Below are 21,141 nucleotides of genomic sequence, written 5' to 3'. Positions count from 1 at the left end.
AAATGCCCATCAACAGTAGACTGGATAAAGAAATTATGGGACATGTACTCTATAGAATACTATACAGCAGTCAAAAACAACGAAATCCAGTCATTTGCAACAAGATGGAGGAATCTGGAAAACATTATGCTGAGTGAATTAAGCCAGTCCCAAAGGGACAAATATCGTATGTTCTCCCTGATCAGCGACAACTAACTGAGCACCAAAGGGGAAACCTGTTGAAGTGAAATGGACACTATGAGAAACAGTGACCTGATCAGCTCTTGTCCTGACTGTTGATGTACAATGTAATACTTTATCCATTTTAATATTTTCTCTTTGTTTTGTTCTAGTACTATTGGTTGAATTCTGTGATTAACACACAATTATTCTTAGGTGTTTAAATTTTAACTGAAAAATGATCCCTGTTAAATATAAGAGTGGGAATAAGAGAGGGAGGAGATGTACAATTTGGGACATGCTCAATCGGACTTGCCCCAAATGGTGTGGAGTCAGAATCATGCCAGGGGATCCCTATACAATCCCATCAAGGTGGCTTGTACCAATGCCATCTCACTAGTCCAAGTGATCAATTTCAGTTCACAATTGATCACACTGATAAGTCTAAGAGTCAAAGGGATCACACAAACAAGTCTAGTGTCTGCTAATACTAGCTGATAGAATCAAAAAGGGAGAGAACAATCCATCATGGGAAGCGGGATACACAGTAAACTCATAGAATGGCAGATGTCCTAAATAGCACTCTAGCCTCAGAATCAGCCCTTAAGGCATTCGGATATGGCTGAAGAGCCCATGAGAGTATTTTAGGCATGGAAAGCCAAGACACCCTGGAGAGAAAAAAAAAAAAAAAAGGAAGACCTAAATGGAAGATCTCTGCAAGTGAGATCCCAGTGGAAAGAAAGGGGCCATCAAAGAAGGAGGTACCTTTCTCTGAAGGGAGGAGAGAACTTCCACTTTGACTACGACCCTGTCAGAATAAGATCGAAGTCGGCGAACTCAAAAGGCTTCCATAACCTTGGCAACTCATGACTAGAGCCTAGGGAGATTACTGACGCCATAAACAAGAGTGTCAAATTGTTAAGTCAACAACAGGAGTCACTGTGTACTTACTTCTCATGTGGGATCTGTCCTTAGTGTGTTGTCCAATGTTAAGTAATGCTATAACTAGTACTGAAACAGTATTTTTTACTTTGTGTTTCTGTGTGGGTGCAAACTGATGAAAGCTTTACTTAATATATGTTGAACTGATCTTCTGTATATAAAGATAATTGAAAATGAATCTTGATGTGAATGGAATGGGAGAGGGAGCGGGAGATGGGAGGGGTGTGAGTGGGAGGGAAATTATGGGGGGGGAAGCCATTGTAATCCATTAACTGTACTTTGAAAATTTATATTTACTAAATAAAAAATTTAAAAAAAAGAAAATGGATCATAAAAAATGCTTATTTATAATTGTCACATCCAGTTCAATTGAACCACAACTCGGAATTCTAATCTTGTTTCCTATCCCTTCAACCTACGTTAATTCTATTGCTAATATCTATTCAACAATAAGCTTCATTTCATTTGAAGTTCTAATCTCATCCAAAGAGCCTCACTAATGTTTGCTCATTGCCTGGTGTTGACATAGCACTTAAAAACAGATATTCTGGAGTAAAACCTGAATTTGAATTTCTAATCAACTAGTTAATAACTGTATTACTATAGCCATTTTTCTTCTATAAAACAGATATATTTATTGTTATAATGATTGATTGAAGGATTAAATTAGTCATAGGTATAAGATGAGATACTCCTTATAAAATATCTAGCACTGTGGCACATGGTATACACTTAAGAAATGTTAGCTATTTTTATTGGGAAACTTTGTTCAGAAATATTCTGATGCCTTTCAATCCGTTTCACAGCACTATAAAATTTTACCCACTCGTAGAAGCCACTGACTGTGATAAAACAAAATGAAGAATGTTGACTCTTGTGCAGAGATTATAGAACCAACACCTGCTGCCTAACAGTAGTGGGACTCATACCAAATATCAATGAATGAGTAACCACCCTAAACAGCTATCACAATCATAAGGCAGTTGGTTCTGTAGTCTAGACCTGTGTAAGAATTGAACTTAGTCACCTGCTGATTGTAAGAGCCATTCAGAGGAATGATATAAAATCTAATGTTAGTGATTATCTGTTATTATATGGCATCATGTGTATATTGCCTTCCAAGGTCTTGCCTGAAGGGCGTTTTAGCAGTGATACAGTTGCTTTAGTAATAGGGATTGTATTAGTTGGGCTTTGCCAGAGAAACAGACCAACAGGATGGATGGATAGATTTGACAGGAAGAAAGCAAAGAAAGGAAAGGAAGAAAGGGAGGAGGAAGAAGGGAAGAGGTTAGAAAGAGAATGGTATTTAGCATAAAGAATTGACTCACACAATTATGGAGGCAGAGAAGTCGCATGATTTGCTGTGTGCCACTTGGAACCCCAGGAAAACTTGTGATAATTTCAAGACATGAGAACCAGAAGCACTGACAGCTGTAGATCAAGTGTCCCAGGAAAAGCGGGTGGGCAGAGAGCAAAGCCAACCTTCCCCCATGCTTTATATAGGCCCACAGCAGATTGCTGGAACCTTGTTGCTATGTCCTCTGCAAGGAGGCCAACGCTATGACTGCACGTGGTGGGAGGGGACAGGGGAACCAATGCTGGGTCCTCACAAGGCAAAGGAGATGAAATGGCTGAAGAGCCTGGCTAGCTCCCTCCACCTGTCTTAGGAGAGTATTAATCCCATTCATGAGGACAGAGCTCTCCAGGACTAATCACCTCCCCAAAGTCTCATCTTCTAAAACTATCACCTTGATGATAAGATTTCAACATAGGAATTTTTAAGGGACACATACATGCAAACCATTGTACCACCTTTGGAAAATATTCTCACCAGAATTTATGATGGCTGTGTAATATATTTGATCAGTCATAATGTCTTTAGGGGAAGCAGTCCAGCATCAAAGTGCATTTTAAATTGTTATTAAAGAAAAAGAAGCTACTCCTGTCTCAAAGATTTTTTAAAAATTTATGTATTTGTTTGAGAAGCAGGAGTGGGGGTGGGGGGGGAGAGTGCTCCCATCTACTGCTCACTTCCCAAATGCCCATAATGGCTGGGGCAGAGCCAGGGTTCAGGAAAATAATATAGGTTCTCATGTGGGTGGTAGGAAACCAAGTAAACTGAGCCATCGCCACTGCCTCACAGAGTCTCCATTGGCAGGAAATTAGATGCAGGAGCCAGAGTTGGTGAAACCCACATAGCTGATACGGGACACAGCCATCTTAACCACTAGCTTAAATGCCTGCTCCAAAGAGTTGGTTTTAAAATGCTGAATGACTGGGGCCAGCGCTGTGGTGTATCAGGTAAAGCTGCTGCCTGCAGTGCCAGCATCTCATATGGGCGCCGGTTCATGTCCCAACTGCTCCACTTCTGATCCAGTTCTCTGCTAAGCCACTGGGAAGGCAGTGGAAGATGGCTCGAATCCTTGGGCCCCTGCACCCATGTGGGAGACCTGGAAGGGGCTCCTGGCTTCGGATTGGCACAGCTCCAGCTGTTGTGGCAATATGGGGAGTTAACCAGCGAATGGAAGACCTCTGTGTGTGTGTGTGTGTGTGTAACTCTGACTTTCAAGTAAATAAATAAATCTTTAAAAAAAATAAATAAAATGCCGAATGATGAAAAGCAAGAATTCTAACAACTTGTAATATCAGAATTTTGAAAACATATATCATAGTTATTAAAGATGATTTACTATGTGCTTGAAACTCAAAATCCTTGCTATCTAAATATTTATTCTAAAACATAACAAATTTTATTTATTTATCAGGTACATTATTTCTTTTTTAAAAATATTTATTTATTTGAAAGGCAGACATACAGAGATAGAATGAGAGACAGAGAGAGAGTGAGAGAGCTTCCATCAACTGGTTCACTCCCCAAAAGACCACAATGGCCAGGGCTGGACCAGGCCAAAGCCAAGAGCACTTGAGTCATCTCCCATTGCCTTCTAAGGTGCAGTAGCAGGGAGCTGGATCATAACTGGAGCAGCCAGGACTCAAAGAGGTACCCATATGGAATGCTGCTGTCTCACGTGGCTTCACTCACTGTGCCACCATGCCAACCCCACACATGATTTATTTTTTTAAAAGATTTATTTATTTATTTGAGAGGTAGAGTTACAGACAGAGAGAGGGAGAGACAGAGAGAAAGGTCTTCCATCCACTGGTTCACTCCACAAATGGCCACAATGGCCAGAGCTGAGCTAATCTGAAGCCAGGAGCCAGGAGCTTTCTCTATATCTCCCATGCAGGTGCAGAAGCCCACGAACTTGGGCCATCGTCCACTGCCTTCCCAGGCCGCAGCACAGAACTGGATAGGAAGAGGGGCAGCTGGGACACAAACCAGCGTTTATATGGGATGCCAGCATAGCAGGAGGAGGCTTAACCCAATGTCCACCACACCAACCCTACATTATTTCTCATTCTAGTGTAATACAAATGTATAGTTCTTCCTTAAGATTTTCTTTGACTTGAGAAAGTTTCCCAAATTGATCCCAACAGGAATAAGAAGCCCAAGTACATATCATGTCATTTTTTAAAATTTCCCTCATAATATTATGTATTATGTGCCCCTTTTCCAAATGAATTACAGTCTATAAGAGAACTCAACTAGTTATTAACAAAGAATTGCCCACATAGTGCAAGGCTAACTCCTTGTGTTTCCTGGGGAATGAGGGTTATGCATATATTCAATTATGATTTTGTGAATATATTCATATAGATGGTGTTTTAGTTTAGCTTATCAACTTTACATTGCGATTATACAGCAAATTGTTCATTGTTCTGTGTACTTCAACCATGTTATAGTGCTTAAAAGATTGCAACTTTATATTTGAAAAAAATTTGTCTCTTTGCTAGTAATCCAAGATAGGATTTATACTTTTATTGCAATCTACACTAGTATGAGTTTATTATCTTAACACTTGATGCCTGCTATTAGTTAAATGAGGATCAGTATTAATATTAAAATATATATTGCTACAATGCAGATGTAGAAACTGGTTTATTTCCTGAGGTTGAGAAGACCCTTAATATAGAATCTCTTTGACAAACCACTCAAATTAAAAATAAGCCAAATTTCCTTGGGAGGCTACCGAAATGTCTCTCCAAAGAAGAAAACCTGCCACTGAAGTAGAATTTTTAAAGAACAAATGAAGAGCTTTGGCCAGAAGAAAGGAAACGTGTATTTGAAAGTCAAAGTGGACCTAAGGAGTTGGTGAGAAACAGGCCTGACTGAATTCACAAAATCAAGCCCATCCCGACCTGACCAGGTTTCCAGCATCTCTGACCCGATTGGGTATCCATTTGCCCAGCTGCAACCCCCAAACCACTCCACCCAATTCCCAGCCAATGGAGAGCGAGAAGCTCCTAAACTCCAAGGCCAAAGACACTCCCCCCAACCCCCTTCGGCACTGTTAGGGGGTTTCCCAGCCTCGGTGCCTGCCAAGAATAGCCCACTTGACTGAGAGGTGGCCTTGCTGGGGAGGCGGGACTTAACGACCCTGCCATTTTCAGTACAACAGAGCCTGCCTGGGGCACCCAGCCAGGTTCAAACCAAAGTGCCAGGCGCTGAGCGGGGCCAGCCAGAGACCCAGCGCATGAGGCACAGCTCCCCAAGCCCCTACAACCCCTGCTCAGCCCCCTTCAGGCAGCGAGTCGGTGGAACCTCACCACACTACCCTGTCTTCCTTGTGCTTGTGCATAAGCCCCAAGCAAGCCTCCTCTGGGTTAAGGTTTGACCACTTGTCAATTTCTACAACTACAGCATCCAAGAACCTCACGTTGATAACAAAAGCAAAGACTCCTGGTCAGGCACCAGCACTGTGGTGCACCAGGGTAAGCCACTGCCTGCGACACTGGTATCCCATATCTGAGTGCCAGTTCAAGTCCTGGCTGCTCCACTTCGGATCTAGCTCCCTGCTAATGCACCTGGGAAGGAAGATGGCCTGAGTGCTTGGGCTCCTGCTACCCACGTGGGACACTCAGATGCAGTTCCATGCTCCTGGTTCATCCTGAACCAGTGGATGGAATGGAAGCGCGCTCTCTCTCTCTCTCTCTGGCTCTCTCTCTCTTTCTAACTCTGCCTTTCAAAGAAATAAACACATCTTTAAAAACACAAAATACTTTTTTAAAAAGAATCCTGCTCATTTGCTATGCACGTGCAGTATGAGACAGGACACACGAGGCCCACTCTGCTGATCTGCTACCCGTGTGACCCACCAAAGACATAGGCAGTGATGAGTGTCATTACTTCTAGATATCCTCATGTTTTCTGTTGCTATTGATAGAATGATCAGAAAACCAGCCCTGCTGAGGCAGTATATATAAGGGTACTTTGAAAAGTTTGTATGAAAATGTAATTAAAAGATGAGTTTGTTGGCATACAAAAAAGTTTTGAAATTCATGCATAGTTTTTTCATCATATCCACTTACCTTGGATTTTCAGAAGATCCTGAATACACATGAATTTCAAAAAACTGTTTGCACCAAATGTATCATCCAGTTTCATCTTTCCACAAACTTTCTGAAGTCCCCTCATACGAGGAGAAAAGCCTTGCTATTTCCCACCAGCAAATGCACTCCTGTGTGTAATGGAGTATGCCTAAAGCCATTATGTAGCAGACCAGGAATTATTGTGTGCCCACATTCCAGGTAAATTTGATTCCGATTCATGTAGAGGGCTGTCTTGGCGGTTAACTCAACTGCCTTCAAATCAAAGGCTGTGTAGTACAGGTCATGGGATTGAGTTAACTGTAAAAAGCTTCATTCTTAAGTCCCTAGGTGATACCTGACACACTCAAGCACTAACTTTGTAGGCTTGCGTACAGAAGATAAGCGAAAAGTCACACAGTGGTTCCTTTGCATTTGGCCCAGCAGCCAAGTTTAAAAGGACAAACAGCCTGTACTGCATAGCAGGTGAAATGCTTAAATGTCAGGACAGCATTGTTAGGACCTATCTGTGTGCCCAGCGACTATCATGTGTTCCCCAAAGAAGAGAGCACCTTTCACGAAGGGAAATGAGAAGAAAAGAGTGTATCCTGTTTTACCATTCCCAGAAGACTCAGGAAAAAATCTTCTAACAGTTGAAATGTTGTCTGCTCTGTTGACCTATGGATCGTGTCAGTGTCAGAACCAGAGGGAAATATACAATGTGTTTACACATTTCTCCACCATGGGCATAACTGGAGAGCCAATCAGCGTTGCTCTTTGTTTTCAAAGGCAGCGTATGCCTGCTAATTAATTTCAGCCCATCAGTAGGGCCGATAAATCCTGCCGTCACTGATTCCTCTGCCTTATGTGCCCTCAAATACAGGCTTTTATGCAAGGCTGGTGAAAGATTAATTTCCTCTCCAAAGACGTGATGCAAAATAAAATCCTTTGCTCCCCAACAAGATAATTTTTCTCTTTGCTTTTTTCTTTTTTGCTTTGAAAAGTATATTTCCTGCACAAATGATAGCATGTAGCTAAATTTATTTATATAAAAACCTATAAAATAAATTATTACATAATGATAAATAGCTTACTCTTTACTTCTTTGCCTCAATAAATTGAGTCTTTGGATGAGACTGAGAAACTGTTCAAATGAATGAGACCATTTTAAATGACTGAGACTTGAGTGATAAGATAGGAGCAGGCGCCTAGCCGAGCAGTTAAGAGGCCTGTGTCCACATCAAGGTAGCTGGGTTCAAGTCCTGCTCCAGCTCTTGGTTCCGGCTTCCTGCCAGTGCAGACTCTGGGAGGCACACGTGGTGGCTACCATAATTAGGTTCCTGCCAACCTCGTGGGAGGGTTCCTGCCTCCTGGCCCTGGCCCTACTCTGATGGTTGTAGGTATTTGGGGAATAAACCAGAGGAGGGGAGCCCCTCTCTGTCTGTCTCAGTTTCTGTGTGTGTGTATCTCTACCTCTTGAATAAATAAAGAGCGAGGAAGGATCAAGCGACAGATGGGAGGAGGAAAGAGCAAATGGCAGAAAGGGAGGAGGAAGGGAAGCACTGACGCTCAGGAAGAGAGTCGGCTTGCTGCACTGAATCCGAGCCCCAGCACGAGCACACAGGAGCTCCGGGTTCCCGTTCTGAGGGCCTCTCTCACTCTGTAGAGTTCTTTGATGAAAGCAGTGAGTTTGGTGCTTTTTCATTTTCTGTTTTGCTTTTTGAGTTTTTGCTTGTTTTAAGAGAGAAGATGGCAATGTGGTTAATTCAATGCAGCAGAGATGGAAGGGAGGTGGGAAAAATGGCAAGGCCTTAAATTACAATTCTCTCTCCTGCTATATGTTTGAATATCATGCGGTTCCCCCTGTGGCAAACCATATGACTTCTTTAGTATTATTTCCTCATATTTAACACTTCTGAGACATAAAGAATTAAACTGTTGAAAGAGACACTTAAAAAATTAAGTAGTTCAGATAGATTAAAATATATCACATGGGGGCTGGCACTGAGGCATAAATAGGCTAAGCCTCCGCCTGCGGCGCTGGCATCCCATATAGATGCTGGTTCCAGTCCTGGCTGCTCCTCTTCCAGTCCGGCTCTCTGCTGTGGCCCAGAAAGGCAGTGGAGGAGGGCCCAAGTGCTTGGGCCCTGCACCCGCATGGGAGATCTGGATGAAGCTCTTGGCTCCTGGCTGGCCCAATCCTGGCCATTGCAGCCATCTGAGGAGTGAACCAGTGGATGGAAGATCGGTCTTTCTCTCTCTATCTCTCTCTCGCTCTCGCTCTCGCTCTCGCTTTCTCTCACTCTCGCTCTTTTTCTCCCTCTCTCTGTAACTCTTACATTCAAATAAGTAAATAGACCTTTTTTTTTTTTTTTTAAAGAAATTAAGGGGCTGGCACTGTGGCGCAGTAGGTTAATCCTCTCCCTACGGTGCCAGCATCCCATATGGGTGCTGGTTCGAGTCCCAGCTGCTCCTCTTCCAATCCAGCTCTCTGCTGTGGCCTGGGAAAGCAGTGGAGGATGGCCCAAGTCTTGGGCCCCTGCACCCATGTGGGAGACCGGGAAGAAGCACCTGGTTCCTGGCTTCAGCTCGGCACAGCTCCGACCATTGCGGCCATCTGAGGAGTGAACCAACGGAAGGAAGACCTCTCTCTCTCCCTCTCTCTGTCTGTAACTCTACCTCTCAAATAAAGAAATAAATAAATCTTAAAAAAAAATAAAATAAAAAATATAAAAATAAATTAAAAGTTTGCAAGCCTGTTTCTTCCTCTTTTAATAACAATCTCCTTCAAGGCAGATATGATACCTGTTTCTGCTCTGACACTTTGAACTGCACCTAGCATGCACTTGACTCAAAACATGCTAACGTTTATTAGCACTAACAAATGCTGAGTCCTACTGTAAGCATCCAGCCTGTGTCATCTCTTTTCCTGAATGTCTTCTCACTCTAGCTCTACGAGTTAGGGATTATTACAGCATGATCTTCGTTTTACAGATGAGAAAACTAAGGCACTGAGAAGCTGAAACCTTGACAAGGTCATAGATTAAGATGTGGAGCTCATGATTGGACCACAGACTGTCTTTCCAGGGAACCTGCAACCTTACCTATATTGCCATATTGCCTCTTATGGAATGTGCCATAAATAGAACATTTGGCCATGCTCCTATTCTTTATAAGTCAAAGGATAAGACCAAAGTTCTATGTTATAACCAGAAAACCAAGGGAATGTGTTGATACTTGGTTCATTTTTTTAAGATTTATTTTTTATTTGAAGCTCAGAATTAAACACAGAGGGAAGGAGAGGCAGAGAGAGAGAGAGGGAGAGAGAAAGAGAGAGAGAGAGGCCTTACATCTGCTGGTTCACTCTCAAGTTGGCCTAAATGGCCAGAGCTGAGCTTATCCAAAACCTGGAGCCAAGAATTTCTTCCAGGTCTTCCACATGGGTGCAGGGGGCCCAATGACTTGGGCCATCTTCCACTGCTTTCCCAGGCCATAGCAGAGAGCTGGATCAGATATGGAGCAGCTGAGACTCGAACCAGCACCCATATGGGATGCCAGCACTGTAGGGAGAGGCTTAATCCAATACGCCACAGTGCCAGCCCTGTATACTTGGATCTAAGTAGAATAAAACAAAAGGGTTCTGTTCCCACTTAAGTAGAGAATAGTTCCTAACCCTAGGTGAGAAAACTGACTCAAGAAATGAATCCACCTCTCTAATATCACTCACTTGAACCAATTAACTATCACCTAGTGCAAAGGTTCCCAGAATCACACAGAGGGCTTATTAAAGCTCAGATATGTAGACCTCACCCCAGAGTTTCTTGCATTTGCAGCAGGTTCCCAGATGATGCTGATAAAGCTGGCCTGGAGACCCCACTGAGAAGCACTGTCCTGTATCACAGCTCAACCTACAGTCTGGTACAAGGTGTCTTCATGATCATTACCTAGGATCCCATGACATTTATCTGTTATTCTATGCATGATTATGCAGACCAGCATTGCAGACACCTGACCATGATTTTCATAAATAAGTATAACAAGTATCATTTCAGCAGAATCTCAAACGATATAACAGGCATTTGCAATGTGACCACCGACATTTACAGAATGATTCAGGCCCTAAGCAAACAAATTCTCCCAGACATTGTGAAGAATAAAGGCTGCTAGAGCAATGCCAGCTTTTTGCTTGAGTTCCTGGATTTTATTTGAGAAAGCAGATAAAAGTGCCCCCATGACACTATGGATTAGGTGGATGAACACCATTCCCAGTAAAAAGCAACGTGCCACCAATGGCAGGATGACATTTTGAGCTACGTGTGATTGCTGGCCCTCACCCTATTGCCCCTTTTCCTTGTGCCCAGCCAGGCAGACAGTTGGATCCACTCTCAGTTCACTGCCCAGAAGAGAGGAAGTCATGATGAGAAAGGGTGGCTAATCTTACTGCTTTGATCTCCTGGTCTAATCCCTAGAGACAACGCACGAAATATCATGATAGTCTCAGAGAGGTCTTTCTCCCAAGACTTAAGAAAGCTTCCCCAGTGTGGGAGGACGACGCACACAGAGCAAATTAGGAGAGCAGGGATCTCGGGTCTTGGAGAGCCGCGCCCTGCACCGTGTCCCTGGCAGACAGATCCCTGTGGAGCCAGAGAAGAAGAACCGCACTGAGCACTGAGGACAAGGGACACAGGCAGCCTCCAGGATTTGCACACCGACCTGCAGTTTAAAAGCATCCCAAGCATTTGCACACACATAAAGCATAGAGGAGGGCAATGGAGCGGGCCTCCCAATGTGACAGAGGTCCTGAGTGACAAGGAGTTAGCAACATGCAAGAGTGAATGAGAAGGTGCCGTCCCTGCACAAGGATGCTGTGATCAGCAGCAAAGATGCACCGACTCCAAGGCCTGGGAACATGTGACCCCATCCAATTTGACATTAGATGACAGGGGACCCCAGACTGACGGCAATTGCCCCTAGCCTTAGGGAAAAAAAAAGAAACTAGTCCTCATGGTTGAATTCATGATGGAGAATCATGTTCAATAAGAACAGAAAACAGGAGACTCCTAAAACCTTATACTTAGTAAGGAGCCCTAAATAGTATTTTCCACCTCAGGAGGAAAAACCAAAAGATTAGGAATTCTAGGAAATATTACTAGGAGCTAGTATATGCAAAAATCATTTAGCTTCTTACAGGAAGCTCTGCTAGAGGGATTGCATTACCTGGGTCAGATATTATTTTTCTTTCTGCATGCCAAAAAGCTTTTTCCATTTTACATCAATATTTCAGCCTTTGAAAATGGCACAAACTCACAAGTCTCAGTGGTGATTTTAAAAATGGCTTCATTATAATGTCATTTCACTATTCTTCTATCCCGGAAGAAAATGTAAGTTAAGGAATTACATATCCCAAAATTGGGTATCAAATCATGTCATGTTTTTAATATTTCTATTGTTAACAAAAGTGATACAGATTCTTTATCGAGGCACATGGTCCAGCTCTATACAATATAATATAGTCTACTTCATCCTTCCATTTTTTTAAAGGTTGTGAAATAAAAGCACTAGTTTGATCCAAAGGGAGTTGGAGGAATATTAACTCACGACAAAGTGCCATTATTATTGCATCTTCCTTCTAGGGTGCAAAAAGTTTCCCAGCCTAATTTTTTCAGCCCCTTGCTAGCTGCCCCTTGCTGACGAGAAGACTAAACACCCTGTGACTGCAGGGCTCTCTTGACATCCAGGTGGACATCTTGGGAACACTGATGAAACTGATAACGGGCCATTTTATAGGGCCTTAAAAGCTACTCAAGAAACTAGCAAGGCCCATTAGACTTTCTGTCATGCATATGATGGGAAAAAATATACCACCCTAAGACGCAGTCGATTGTGCCGCTGTGACAGCAGCGGCTATTGTGTGCGGGAGGTTTCTGGAAGGTGGCTCCACCTTGGTGTGTCTGCTCTGCTGGCTCCTAGGAGTTTCGGGTAGGCACCCTAACAGAAGGGGCTTTGTGATAGGCTATCAGTGACAAACAAGAGCGACAACGTGCAGCCCAGCGGTTTGACAAGAAGCAGAAGCTCGACAAAAGGAGACTGACCCGCTCCAGGTTCCCATTTCAGCCTGACATTTACTTCACACAAAGCTCAGAGCGTGGTGTGTTGGTGTCCAAATCGCATTTGAGCCTTGGGCAGAGGGAGGGGGATCCAGCTGAGATACTGTAAGTGGACTGCTTTCCTCCGTACCCCACTTTGAACTGCTTTTAAACCTACAGATGCCTAGCAGAGCTGAGGAAGAGAAACTAGAAAAAATATGTTCCTGGATTCACATTTTATTTTTGCATACACAGGGTATTTGTGATTGTCCAGAGTCAGGCTTTGCTGTAGATATAAATGAGACCCTAGAAGGTAGAATTCCCTTTTTTCCTTATAAAAAGGATTTCTTTTTTCATCAACAACTATAAACACTCTCAACTCAACAAATACCTGTTGAGCACCTGCTACACCCTGTTTCTCTGGTATCTGATGGCAGGTGCCAAGACGGCCAACATCTGAGAGGGAAACCTGGAACATGTAGCCAAATAATTGTAAGGCACCATGTGAAATTATCAATACCATGTGCCCTAAAAGGACATTTCTAGATAGGCATTGGCCTTTTTCCCTACTGTCGCAGACTCGGAATTACAGAGGATGTAGCAGTTTTGGACTGCCTGCTTCCCCTTAGCCGCACACCCTTAAGGTTTCTCCCATCTTTTGGTGGCTCCATTGACCATTGCTTTTTATTGCTTCAAGTTTCTTTTTTTTTTTTATTTTTGACAGGCAGAGTGGACAGTGAGAGAGAGAGACAGAGAGAAAGGTCTTCCTTTTGCCATTGGTTCACCCTCCAATGGCCGCCGCGGCTGGCACGCTGCAGCCAGTGCACCGCGCTGATCTGAAGCCAGGAGCCAGGTGCTTCCTCCTGGTCTCCCATGGGGTGCAGGGCCCAAGTTCTTGGGCCATCCTCCACTGCACTCCTGGGCCACAGCAGAGAGCTGGCCTGGAAGAGGGGCAACCGGGACAGAATCCAGTGCCCTGACCGGGACTAGAACCCGGTGTGCCGGCACCGCAAGGTGGAGGATTAGCCTATTGAGCTGCGGCGCTGGCCCTTGCCTCAAGTTTCATTTTTTTTCAAGCAAAGATTTAGTACCTATGATGCATCCAGCCCCATGAAAAATGCAAACATGAATAAGGACGCAGTTCTTACCCTCAAGGATCTTACTGCTTTGCATTAGCAGAAATTAAGTATACTAACTGAAAAGGTACTAACATTTTATAGGTATCATAGTAGCAGTCTGAAGGAGTACAAAAGAAGGGCAATGAGGGGAGAATTCCATTGCACTCCTCGCACAGAGGAGTTGAGAATGGCTCCCTGTGGGATTTGGTGTTGGAGGTGAGAGACCATCCAGAGTCAGGGCAGACATTCGGGAGCCATGCATCAAAATGTGAGGTGGAACAGCACGCCATGCTTGAGGAAAGCAAGAGGAACCGGGGGCTGGGAAACTTGGGTGCAAATGTGCTGAACTCTCCAATCCCTCCTGGAGCTTAGATCCTCTCTCACATCCTGCCCAGCTCCTCTCAAATGTCATCTTCTCAGAGGCCTACCCAGCAGACCCTAGAAAGAAGGAGAACATCTCATTCTTGCCTCCCTCCCTTGTCTCCTCTCCCACCTGCCTTTTCGCCATTACTTACCACGTTCAATACACTAACTGTGTCTCTGTTCATTTATGTCATCTTCCTCCTCCCACCAGAGCTGACAGTCCTATGGGCAGCAACTTCAGCTCTGTCCGTGTGGCCAGCAAGGAGCCCCTGGTTAGAGTCTTTCAGATACTCATACACGAAGCAGAGTTGTATGAGAGCCAAAAAGCACCATAAAAGGACATTGTAGGAGGTAACCAGGGGGACCAAACTAACCCCAGACTGCAGATCTCCAACACCTGTTATACAAGATACACTACTCTAATTCTCACATTCTAAATAATTGTTTTATTTCTCTAAATGACGTTGGAAGACAGAGAATGAAATCTGCAGAGCTTCTGAAACCATCAGATAACCTCACTGTCCTTCAGCTACAGTACTATGATTTAGAGAAAACCGTTTTCCAATACTGACTCAAGGCCCCCTGTAATAAATGTGTCTCGCTACAACCTAAAAGAACATGGCACTTAGAGCAAGTTTAGTTCCCCCAGAGAACAGCTGAGGATCGGCACCCAATTCCTCATTTGTATACAGCGCATCCTATGACCCTAAGGATTTGAAATTTTCAAACGATGTCTTTCATGGTTAGACTTGGAGGATTGTAAGCTTTAAGCTTTAACTGAGAATGTGGCCCTGGAAGGGTGGATGTGAGCAAGCAACTTTCTCTGAGTGCCGCTAGGCTTCGCTAACACTGCTCCAACATGGGCTAAAGCCCTCAGCACTGACAGCAGTGGTGAAAATGACTGGACTTTTTGGCCCCGTCCTTTTCTTTGGCCTTTTGCCAGTGTGGGGGGCTTACTGCCCCTGAGCCTCCAGGGCGCTTGGTCTTCGGGCAACCCTACCCATGCTTGCTGGCCTGCATGCTCCGCCACGTGGCTGGCTCCTGGTGCTCAGTATGAATCCAGATTTCTCTTTTTTTCTCTCTCTTAGATAAGGCCCTCACTCTTCTATGCATTTCTCTCACTGAATCAAAGCTTAAAAACTAAAAAAAAAAAAAAAAAAAAAAAAGAAAGAAAGAAAGAAAGAAAATGATTGGGCAGTAGTGTGGAATTCTGTTCTGTGACCATAGTGCTTATTTCATTTTCAGACAGAACCCGGCCCAGGGAGCATTTTGTGAAAGCACTGGTTTTCTTAGTTCCCTGTCTTCTCAGTTCTTAGAAGTTTTCTCCAATCTTTTCTTCCATGCAACCTTATTCTTCCACGCTGAAGGCCACAAGTGCACTGGCATCACTGATAAAGGTACACAGGAAAAATAAATCTCAGTGTCAACCTCACGTCATTTTTGAGATGCATCCTTTCCTCACCTCCCTCCCGCCAAGGTCAGCAATTACTCAGTGGAACAGCAAGAAGTGGAAGGTCTTCCCTTCCCCTCACCTCATGATGCTGTGTCTTATCTCTAGATAAGATTCCATGGGTCATCATTACAGTCTACTTGCGTTTAACCCCTCTGTCACTCTCTCCCTCTTTCCTTATGTTATACCCATTTAATTAATCCCCAACTCAGGCTAGACTCAACAGTTATTCAACACCTCTGCCCCAAAAGTGCACATTGCTGGAGAAAATCAGTGACCATATAGGTTAGTCTTTCTCTAAATTTGTGAGCATTAATCTTAAAAGAGCACTCACTGGTTCCCAGAAATCCTACTACATTTTCCTTTCTTTGAGATTAAAAAACAAACAAACAAAAAGAAACCCTTTCTCTTCAACTACCCCAGACCCCTCCCCTCCATACCTCATGAGCTCACCTCATTCTTCCCTGAGAAAAGAAGAGCAATCAGATGGGAACTCCCTCAACTTCCCACCACCAACTTTGTTAACTTATCTCCATCTACACTCACATTCTCTGCCTTCCTCTTATTACAAAGAAAAAAAAAAGTTTCTCTGTGCCTAAAAATGCCACTCCTCCCGTTACTTTCTGGATTTTATCTCCTCCCATGTTCAAGGAATTCAAGCCCGCAATTATCCTGCGACTCACCTTGTGTCATTAGCCTCTGCCTACTGGATCATTCCAATAAGCGTAAACACACAAACTATTCCTTTAGAAAGCCCCCTTCGGATCTCATGTTACCCTCATATTACTTCATGTATCTTCCTGATCCCTTAACAGCAAAGCTTATCAAGAAGTGCCTCTATTTACCACAACACACACCAGTAAAGTGTTTCTCCTGTCCAATCCTCTAACACTGTACCTGTCAAGGTCACAACAATGTCCATGATGTAAATCTCAAGGTCACTTCTTTGTCCTCATGTGACTTGACCTCGTGTCAATTTCCCTTCTTGAAACACTTCATTCTCTTGAATTCTACATCACCACGTTGTCCTTGTTTTCTTCCCATCAAAATGAACTCTCTTCTCAGCCTCTGAGGATGGTTCAGTGCTGGTCCTCCATCACTTCATTATTATCTAGCCTATGGACTAATCCCACGACTTTACTATTTCCTGGCGATAGCCTCTCCATTCTGAACCCCTCCCCCTGAACTCTTAACCCTGTTTCTGTCCTTGTCTTCCCTAGCAAACTAAAGGGCATTACCTTTGAACCAATTGTTCAAGCAAAGTTCTTTGAAATCAACCTTGATTTACCTGTATCCCCTAAACCTCCTATATCCCCTACATATACTCACTAATCAACCATCAAATCTGATCTGCTTGACCACAGAAACATGTCCTTTATGCACCCACTTCTCTTCACATCTGCTACTACCACCCTGGCCCACACCACCCACATCTTTTGCTGATAGTACTGGAGTAGCCTCTAGATGTTCTTCCTTTCCTGCTGGACCCCCCCCCCCAAATCTTTTCAAGCAATACAAGTGGACTTCACAATATAAATAAGATCATTTAAAATATTTTAAAGATTTTATTTATTTGAGAGGTAGAATTACAGACAGAGAAAGGGACAGAGAGAAAGGTCCTCCATCTGCTGATTCACTCCCCAAATGGTCACAATAGCCAGAGCTGGGCTGATCTGAAGCCAGGAGCAAGCAGCGGGTGCAGGGAGGGACCCAAGCACTTGGGCCATATTCTACTGCTTTCCCAGGCCATTCTAGAGAGCTAGATCAGAAGAGGAGCAGCCAGGACATGAATCAGTGCCCATATGGGATGCCCCGGCACCAGCCCCAGATCATATTAACCATACAAATAAGATCATGCTAAGTTCTGGAATCTTGCTGATGGCTTCCCTCTGCACTTAGAATTAACTGCAGACATCTTTTTCCTGCCTACATACCTTTTATGATCTACCTCAGGCTATCTCTCCAGCCTCAATATATTCCAACACCAGTATTCATTGCTATGATTCAGTCACAGTGGCTGAACTTCTCTATGTTCTTCAAGTCCACCAAACTCCTTCTCAACTCACAGTATTTGAAATTGCTTGCCCATCTTGATCTGCCCACGGCTGGCTTTTTCTAATCATTCAGCTTCCACTCAATATCAAGAGGTGTCAATCCTGCACAGCCCAATGGGAATCTCCTCTCCAATCACTATTATCAACTGACTATCTTGTTTTTTTCATAGCTTTTATTATGATCTCATTTCTTAATAATTGCTTTATTTTACAGTTTTAATTTACTGCTGTCCTCCTCACTCTAGAATATTAGCTTTGTGATCATGACTATTGTCTCAATCACTCTTACATTCAACTTGTTTAAGACAATTCCCACTAAATAACAGGTGGTCATAATTATATGTTGAAATAATAAATGAGGCCGGCGCCACGGCTCACTAGGCTAATCCTCCGCCTGTGGCGCCAGCACACCGGGTTCTACTCCTGGTCAGGTGCTGGATTCTGTCCCTGTTGCTCCTCTTCCAGTCCTGCTCTCTGCTATGGCCCGGGAGTGCAGTGGAGGATGGCCCAAGTGCTTGGGCCCTGCACCCGCATGGGAGACCAGGAGGAAGCACCTGGCTCCTGACTTCAGATCAGCGTGGTACACCGGCTGCAGCAGCCATTGGAGGGTGAACCAACGGCAAAGGAAGACCTTTCTCTCTATCTCTCTCTCTCTCTCACTGTCCACTCTGCCTGTCAAAAAATAAAAAGAAAAATAAAAAGAAATAATAAATGAATGCTGGGTCTCAGTTGTTATTACTAAATAGGAATTAATATTAAATATCAGAGATAGATTGAATTGCCCCTGCTGCCTCGAGATTAATACTTGAAATCTAGAGTAGGAGTTGCAACCTAAGACTTTAGTTATACCTCACGATCCCCAAGAGGGTTCATTGTAACAAAAACATTCATGTGAAAATTATTTTTTTACATTAAAGTCAATATACACATCATCATCTTACATATATCCTTAAAAAATGATTCTTCTGTTCCAATTAATTTTTAATAAGATCAGCATTGATTTCAAAATTGATATCAATACACAAAATAAAGAAATAAATCAGTGTGACAAGTATTTACACTGGTGAAAATTATTTCAGTTTAATAAAGTTGAAATATAAAATACAGGACACAATTAAATTTCTTTGCTTAGAAAATGGATAAAGAGTCATTTGGCTTACTTATTTGCCTCAGAAAATATTTACATTACAAATGTATTTATGTCTTTGCTTTCAATTAAATATAAAGTCAAACATCTTCAGAGTCAGAATGAATGCATTAAAGCAAATAGCTCAAATAGAACTTGCTTCTCAAACAAGAACCAGGAAATATCTAACCTGCTTTTGTTCTTAGGTTTCCCTCCCTCTAGCAATATTGTCTCAAAACAGCAACAGAAAACATCTTTTTAACATGTACATCAGATTGTATTATTTCCATGCTTACTTTGCAAGGGCTTCTCTTAAATGCAGAACGAAAGTCACCTGAATTTGGATGCAACGATGGAAGTGAGTGTTCTTCATTTTCCTTTTCCTTACGCACTCTTCTTTCACTCCACATGCACCCCCTTAATCATCACCATGCCACAGAATTGGTAGAAAAAAACAATCAGAATAAATGAAAGGGAGAAGTCTGGTCTAACTCAAGACAGAATAAGCTCACCCCATTTTCCACCCACTGAAAGCAGCTATGACTGGGCTAATGCATGGACCAACTTACAAAACCCAAAATTCAGACTGCCAGGGAATCATACTAGACTTTGTCACTTTGCTTTCCTCCGATGTCCCTGTTGTGTGTCTGTAGCCTGCGACCCAGAACTGCTCACTGGGTCACAGCAGAAAGGCTTCAAACGGATGCTCTCAGTTTCTAGCCCAGCGGAACGAAAAGAGGAGCTCTGCTAAAGAGAGACTGGGGGAAATACTCTGGTATTTTTTCTTCTATGGTCCTTCTATGGGTAGGCACAGTTATGGACAGTGTACCAAGGAGCATGTAACTAAAGCCCAGCTTTCTAGCTAGATGAGCAAGAAATGGGAACTCTAGGATTCAGGTATGTTGAGGAGATTGAGAAGAGGAAGAAACTCAAAAAAGGAGTTTGATAGATTTATATATGAACTCTTGGACTTGACTTCAAGCAATACATATATGGATCGTGTCCTAAACTGAATACCAAAAGCTTTGAGAATTTACTGCAGGATAGACAACTGTCCATATTTAGATGTTTCCTGAAAGCAGAAGGGGAGATATTTAGTGAACCAATGATATAGTGAACCAAGAATTACCCTGATATCAGAAGCAAGGACATATGGAAAGACTATGTAACAACTTACCTTGTGAAGAAGTCAAGAATATAAAGCTTAGAAAATCAAAGAAATCAAAAGTTGACTCTCAGAGTTACTCAACAAAAGTAACAAGCCCTCTGTCTCCCTGGGGAAGAAAAAAAGGAAAGGAGAATCAAATTAAAATCTGGAATGAGAATGGGATCATTACTACCAGCTGCATAGGAAAAAAATGATTGGAATTAAATACTATAAATAATTGTATATCAATAAATTAAATAACCTAGATGAAATGGACAAATCTCTAAAAACATACAAACTACCAACACTGAACCAAGAAGAAATAGGAGCTATGAATACATGGATATCAAATAGATTGGATCAACCATCAAAATATTTTCAACAAAGGAAAACCCAGGAATAGATAGCTTTACTGATAATTAATTATAATTCTATCATATGTTTAAAGGAGAGTTAATACAGATTAACATCAATACTTCAATATATCTAAACAATAAAGGAGGAAGGAACACTTTCTAACCCACTGTATGACATCAAAACTAAACAATGACATCACAGGAAAAGAGAACCACAGAACAATATCCCTTCTGGAAGTAAATAAAAAAATCCTCAACAACACCCTGCAAACCAAATCCAGCAGCTTATTCAAAGGATTATACAACAGAATTAAGTGGGACTTATTCCAGAAATCCAAAGTTGGTATAACATATAAAAATCAATTAATATGATAGGCACATGATCATCTCAATAGGTAAAAGCTCTTGACAAAATCCAACACCTTTTGTGGGGGAAAAAAATTCTCAACCAACTGGGAATGGAACCTAACGCCCTAGCTAACTATGAAAGACTGGATGATTCCCCCTGAGATAAGACAAAGAAAAGGATGACACTTCTATGAAACATTGCACCAGAGGTTCTAGCCTGGACAACTGGGCAATAAAATAATCATCATCATCATCATCATCATCATCAAGGATCCCGCTTGAAAAGGAAAAAGTAAAACCATCTGTATTCAAAGATGAGATAATTTTATTCACAAAAAAGGTCTACAAAGTAACTATTACAGCTCCTAAAGAAGTTCAGTAAATTGAAGAATTCCAGATCAATATGCAAAAATCAGTTGTGCTTTTATATACTCGTCATGAGCAATCAAAAATGATATTAAGGACTCCATTTACAGGGTCATGCAAAATGGTATGATAATTAAGAATGAATTTAGCTATGGAAGCTCAAGACTTGTATACTGAAAAATACAAAGCGTTACTGAAA

At 42.6% G+C, this 21,141-nt stretch overlaps 1 long non-coding RNA gene across 1 annotated transcript in view; it reads right to left on the bottom strand.

The window, feature by feature from the left end:
- LOC127483162 (uncharacterized) overlaps positions 1 to 21,141 on the bottom strand; it is a 114,571-nt gene that overhangs the window by 9,999 nt on the left and 83,431 nt on the right. The window contains exon 8 of the long non-coding RNA XR_007909160.2: positions 19,060 to 19,999. This is a non-coding gene — a long non-coding RNA (uncharacterized lncRNA). The remainder of the gene's footprint in view (positions 1 to 19,059; positions 20,000 to 21,141) is intronic.

The sequence above is a fragment of the Oryctolagus cuniculus genome, chromosome 8 (assembly GCF_964237555.1).
Source record: "Oryctolagus cuniculus chromosome 8, mOryCun1.1, whole genome shotgun sequence".
NCBI lineage: Eukaryota > Metazoa > Chordata > Mammalia > Lagomorpha > Leporidae > Oryctolagus > Oryctolagus cuniculus.
This window is presented reverse-complemented; position numbering and strand designations above follow the sequence as displayed.